At 52.7% G+C, this 6,223-nt stretch overlaps 1 long non-coding RNA gene across 1 annotated transcript; it reads right to left on the reverse strand.

Annotated features, from left to right (window-relative positions):
• Positions 1-367: 367 nt before the first annotated feature.
• Positions 368-5,742, reverse strand: LOC103778190. Its single transcript, XR_608189.1, has 3 exons — positions 5,619-5,742; positions 4,800-4,900; positions 368-920 (listed from the first exon to the last, which is right to left on the reverse strand). It is a non-coding gene; the product is annotated as an uncharacterized LOC103778190 (long non-coding RNA).
• Between the last annotated feature and the right edge of the window lie 481 nt (positions 5,743-6,223).

Genomic DNA, 6,223 nt, shown 5'->3' on the forward strand with positions numbered 1-6,223 from the left:
CCTGCCACCCCCCCTGCGATGCCAGGGGCACAGATGGGGGCAGGAGCTCCTCCAGGGCCCTTTGTGGGCAGGTGCAAAGCCTGGGCAGCCACAGAAGCAAACTGGAAAGTGCAACTGAAACCTGAAGGAACCAGCGGGAGGCAGCTGAGCGAGGGGTTTCAGAAGCAGTTCTGGACCCTGACTGACCCACCCAGAGCTTTCTTTAGACATCCCGTAAGTGGATTTCTGTGGGCCTGGCCAGGTGGGGAGGGTGGGAGCAGCTGTCCTCCCACCAGCCCCCCCAAACCCACTGTCCCACTCCTAAAATTTAATCGAGACTGACATCTTTAGGGCCCCACAAAGAACAGCAGGAGCACGGGCAGCGAGCTGCCAGGGACAGACCATGACTTTATTCTGTCTTTAAACATAGCAAACGGCATCTTCTCTAATATCACTGCAAAAATACTTTGCCTGGGTAAAATAGTATGTATATACTGTACAAAGACATAAGTGTAATATCTTTTCCTATAAGTACATTTATACACATAAACCAGCATAAATTAGAAAAGGGACAAACGGGTATATATAAAATTCTGGTTACATACAAATCTGATTAAATTAGCATTTACATTGTGGTTCTAACATATAGTCTGTTAAATAGAGTGATGTGCATACAGTACATTGACACCCCCCCCTCCCCAACACGAATTAAAACAAGGGGCTAGTGGGGCCAGGTAGTCACTTCAACATACCATAGGAAAAAGCAGTGGCCCACCTGGGGTTTTATTTTTGTTTTCCTCGTCTTGGGGGACTCACAAATCTGTTCTTCGAAACTCCTGGCTTTTCCAAAGCACTTCCCAGCAGCTGTCCTGAGCACGGATGTTTGCTTCTCATCATGACCTCTTGGCTTTGCCCGGCTGACCTCCACGGCACAAGATTATCTACCAAAATCAAAACAGAAGGGCCTTTACTTTTCCCAGCAACAGGGTGTGTTTCACGTTGGTTTTACGCGCATGGGAGGAGGAGGGGGAGGGATGTCCTGCAGCGTTCTGCTTTCCAGTCAAAGGCAGAGCTGTGAGATGTTTGTTTATTTACTCTCCCCCTCCCCAAATTTAGTCTTGGGAACAGGAACCATCTGGCTTGGTGATAAGTGAGTCTTGCCTCTAGCTGGCACTGGGCTGAGCCCAGCCACACAGGCTGGGTTCAGTGACTGGGGCGAGTCTGTTCGCCTCGCCACAGCCTCCCAAAAAGTTCAGCCCTGGCACGGTGGGAGGGAAGGAGTGAGCTGTGCATCACACGACTCTCTGGGGTCTCCACATCCCCCTGGACTCAACTCTGGAGCCTGGAGCTAAACACAGACACATTAGACTGGGTTAGGGGAGGGGAAGCCTGGCCTGAGATTTGGCAGAGTTTCTGAGAGAAAGAGTAAAGCGGGCGCATAGAAGCAGCAGCGAGGACCCCGAGCTCCTTCATGAGCTGCTCATGCCACGGGACGAGGCTGGAGAGCCAGGGGAGTGCCCCCACTTCTGGCTGAGGTCTGGGCAGAGCCGTGGGGCTGCTGACCCCAACCACCAGCCGAGGGGCAGCTCTCCCTGTGCCAGCCCCGGCCCCGCCAGGCACAACCCACAGCTCCTGGCAGCACCAACACGGCCCCCACAGCCCTCCATGCCAGCTCCTCCTCCTGGGATCCGTCTCTCCACGGGCTTCAGGACCATCACTTGCCCAGTTCTGAGGCACAAGCACTGTCACTGGCTTGCACGCTTCCCAAGGGACCTCAGATAATGTGCTGATAAGCTGGGCTTAATCCTGCGAGCTCCAGCTGCCCAGAATGCCCGAGCTACCGGGGCAGGAGCTGCTGTGAGGAAGAAGAGGCCAGTCAGGTTCTGTCAAACGAGTTCATCCCCTGTGAAGCATGATTACCAGTGGAGTTTCACTGCAAAACCCACAGCCTTGCCTTTGCTAACAGCCAGCTGTTAAAAAAACAGATCACTTCAAATCCTTAGTGTCAGATATCCGTGCATGGAACGAGCGAAGCACCATCCAGCACAGCACAGTGAGGAGGAAGCTGGGTCACCACCCGTCCCACGCAGCTGGAGGTGCCTCTGCAGCCTGGCTGGTCGTATGAAGATCTGTGGGGCACGGGGGGTGCTGGGGCCTTCACCCCAGCTCTGGTCCTGAAGCTGACAAACTTCAGGGTGCAGCTGAATTCAGGATGGGTCACGCAGGCCTGGGAAAGCACTGAGTAATCTGCTGGAAGAAATCGCCTTTCCCACTGAACCCCTGAATTTTTAAGACCCTCTGGCTGTGTTTCTCAGGCCCATCTTGCTTGCTGAATCCTGTGGGGTTGTTTTAATGACACCTCACAGTGCTAACCCCAAAACTGCCCTGACCCTGCCTCGGTGGGGAGAGCCACTGTGGTGGCTCCTGAAAGCAGAGCTGGCCAAGCCATGCCCTGCCTGGCCCGAGGCACACGCCAGCAGCACGGCTGGAGACCTCACTGAGACAGATAAACCCCTCACCAGCAGACCTGCAAGGGCTTCAGCCACCCCATCAGTGCAAGAGAGAGACGCAGGGACCTCGTGTCACCTCTCCCTGCAGGATCCTTCAGCCGTCCTGGCACAATCGGGAGCAACATCCGCGCTCAGTCTTGTTGAGGCCATCTTTTATGAGCCCTCCTTGGGCTTCTCATCTCTTCTCTGATCTGTTCCCTCCTTCTGTTTAATGAAGAGGCAGTTTTCAACAATCAGCAGCAGATTTTATGTTAGACTGAAGCTGCTTTTCCTCACTCTTAACAGCAGAGCTTCTGAAGTCTTGCTCGAGGTCAGGGGAAGGCGAGATGTTTCAAAATGGAGAGGAACTGCTGGGTCTGGGCGCTGCTGTTTCTCCAAAAGTATGTCTAAGTTCAAAGCCATACTCGTGGCGTGGGCTGTGGGTGAATATTCCATTTTGTCACAAGTTTTGAGGTTTTTAAATGTCTTTCTGTTGCACGCTGGAAAACAAACAAAACCCTTCCCATGTTTCCGCAAAGCAGAGTACTGTCAAAACATTTTTCTTGGATAGGGTCAGGTTTTCTCTCCTTCCTTCTCCACGCAGAAGTGACTGATGCCTGAAACCCCCCTTGAACACGTCATCAAGGCTGAGAAAAACAGCAAAGTTCAGTGAAATCAGAGCATCCAAACACCCCCAGCAGCTCTCCGTGAGCGCCGGCGCAGCGGGAGCCAGCGCCGCTCCGGCTGCTGGGCCACGGGCCGAAGGCATCGGGGGCACCAAAGGAGGAGCAAACCTGGAGCCCCAACTCTGGGGACTTCGTCTGGCAGCTCAAATCAAACCCTCTCCAGGGACAACACTTACCTCTGTCCCCAGAGCAGGGCACTAAGCCACCACACCGTTATCAGGGAGTGGTTTGGGAAGCGCCTGCCCTCCCACAGCGCCTCCTCCCTAACGTTACACGCGTTAGGTGGCTCCCCCAGGTTAATGACAGCTCAGGATTCTGCCAGATCAAAGTTCCCTGACTAAAGCTCCTGCTGTTGGGCTGCAGGGGTTTGGGGCTGCTTTCACACAGAGCACTCCCAGCAGGAAGGCTCGTTCAGGAGCAGCGTGATTCCTGCCCGCTGGCATTCGCTTGTCCCCAAACCACACGTTCAGCAGCAGGTTCATCAGAAGGAAGCAAAGGATTTCTCTCTGGCCCTGCTGCTCCTTCCAGGGGCCTGGGCTTCTCCATGGCCACAGGACTTTGAGACCAGAGGAGGGACATTTTAAATATCCTCTTGGCTAATAGAGTAGGACAACTAGAAAACCCTTCTTCTCAGTTATGCTACAGAACAGAACGGGTCTAAAGCTCATGCACCTTGAGCTGGATTTGGGCAGTGTTGTTTCAAAGGGAGTCACGAGCTGGCCATCTTTTATCTAAGGAACACCTCGCAGCAGCTCACAGGGAAGTGCCTCAGCGTACAGAGCAAACCCTGGGATCCTGATAAAAGCTTTTACTTCCTCTTTTTTTAAGCAAAGCTGCAGCAGCAGGATACCAAACACAGAGTAAGGGATTCAGAAGTCTGCCAAGACTACAGCTTGAAATCCACGACAATGCTCTGCTGTATTAACACATCACTGTTATGAAGACACTGGTGATTACAACCAGAGCGTAGCATGGTACCAACATCTGTCCCTTTAGGGGTTAGATACTCACAAGAAATGCATGTGCAATGGGAAGAGGAGCAGGAGAGACACTGCCAGGCTTAAGTCAGATTTAAAAAAAGCCAGTATCTTCTTCCAATGGTAACTGAGAAAGCACCATGTAAAAATCATAAAATGGTTTAAGAGTATGCCTTTCATCTCTGTGCTTGGAAAAGGAGTTCCCTTTTCAGTTAGCTTGGAAAGGAAGAGACTGGTGAGGCTCAAGTACGGCCCAGTTGCATTCCATAAACTAATACAACTGACTGTAAATGCAACAGGGAGTATTAAGTTTTTATTTCTAAACGATGGCATTGTTCAGTTAAAGCTATTCCTGGTAATACCAGAAATCTGCAGGAGGCACAAAGGCCAGATCTGGACCTGAACGCCACCCTGCATCTGCACTTTGCTCAGCTAGTTTGTTCTGACCCATCTCTAATTCTCAGGCTGGATCACCTCTGCCCCATCCCTCGCTGCCACTGCGTGGGGCTGCACTTCTCCTGGCACTGTCCCTAGAACTTCCTTGGTGATTTTAGGCTTCCCAGTGAGCTGGGACAAGGTGGGGACAACGGGATCTCTTCTGTAAGAGGTTAATACTTTCTTCTTAGCATGAGGGCTGAACAGCAGGTTTAGGGGTCCCGAATGCTCACAGGAGGAAACTCATTCTCGTCGTCGAGACACACTGGTCCAGTTGCAAACTCATGCTCTGGGATAACTTCTCCTCGCAGGGCACCGCCGTCCTCCGAGTAACCTGCCCCAGTAAACAAGCAACACGTTACAGAGAAACGGGTGGAAAGAGCCTGGAAACAGCAGAGACACCAGCTTATCACCTTTTAGCACAGAGCTGCTTCCTCTGGCTTTTTGGCAGAGCTCCGAGGGACTGTGGAAAAGTATCTCCATCGACAGCAGGGATGAGGGAAGACTGCACGGCCAGCTCCTGTGGGAGCAGCTTTCCTCCTCCCACCAGCAGTGTACGCACCAATTGCAGAGTAAGATCCACACGTGGAACTTTAGACTTGGGAATATATGGTGATAATCACCCAGTCTTCTCCTGCTACCATTTAGTCTTTGTTAGGGTAAGGTGTAACTGGTTTGGGTTCTACAGAATCTGTAGCGATCTTGCCACAAAAAAGAGTGAGCTCCAACTTCTGCACCCACAGTTTCAACGCCTGGACCCCAACTGGCAGCAGCTGCTGCCCAACTGACTGTGAAGCTCGGATGTGGTTACTGCTCTGCTGGGGGCCTGTCTGGGGTACAGCTCTGCACAGGGAGAAGTGCTGAGAAGGGGTCCCGGGACGCAGAGCAGAGAATGTCTGGTTTGTTTTGGGGGCAGGGGCTGAACCAGGTGCGCTCAAGTCCTGCTGCCCCAGTCTGCATTGCACAAAGGGGTTTCTGACTGAAGCCTTGGGAGACTTTGCCCCAGGGCACTTTCTTGCTTGTCTCTGGAGAAGGACAGCCGTGCTGTTTACCTGGCATGGTCGAAGTTGAAGGCACTGTACTTTGTCTGGCTACAGTTGCTGCGTAAGATTGAGGTAACGGAGGCTGAAGGTCGTTTTCTTTGTTCTCCTCCATCTTTCCTGAGCCAAGCAGACTAATTGCACAGGAGCGAGAGAGGGGAGAGGAGTTAGTTCTGATCCCAACCATTCTTCCCCCAGCACCAGCTAAGAGGAGCAGAGGCATCCACGTCTCCCTGGAGCACCTCACCCCCCCCACAGCACTGCAGCCCTGACAGCACTGCGGAGCAGGGAGCATTGTGCTCGCCAGGAAAGCAGGGGGGAAGCAGAAGATAGGGAAAGCACTTCTTCGGCTAGAGGACAATGCTGGCACGAGAATAGAAGGGAACAGATTGACCACAGAAGCTTTAGGTTACAAAGGCAAACAGTGTTTCTAATCACAGAGGGGGCTCCAAAGGGCTTCCAACAGGAGCGGACTAGATGGGAAAAGCAGCGCCGGCTAGTTTAGGTCGGCGTTTGAGCAGAGATATAGTATGATGTAACGTAACTCATGACCCAAGGGCCCTTTTCAGTCCTCTGATGCTCAGAGGAGCCCACAGAGGAAGCCGGCCGGGCGCTCG

Source organism: Merops nubicus, unplaced genomic scaffold (genome assembly GCF_000691845.1).
Source record: "Merops nubicus isolate BGI_N331 unplaced genomic scaffold, ASM69184v1 scaffold34298, whole genome shotgun sequence".
Lineage (NCBI taxonomy): Eukaryota > Metazoa > Chordata > Aves > Coraciiformes > Meropidae > Merops > Merops nubicus.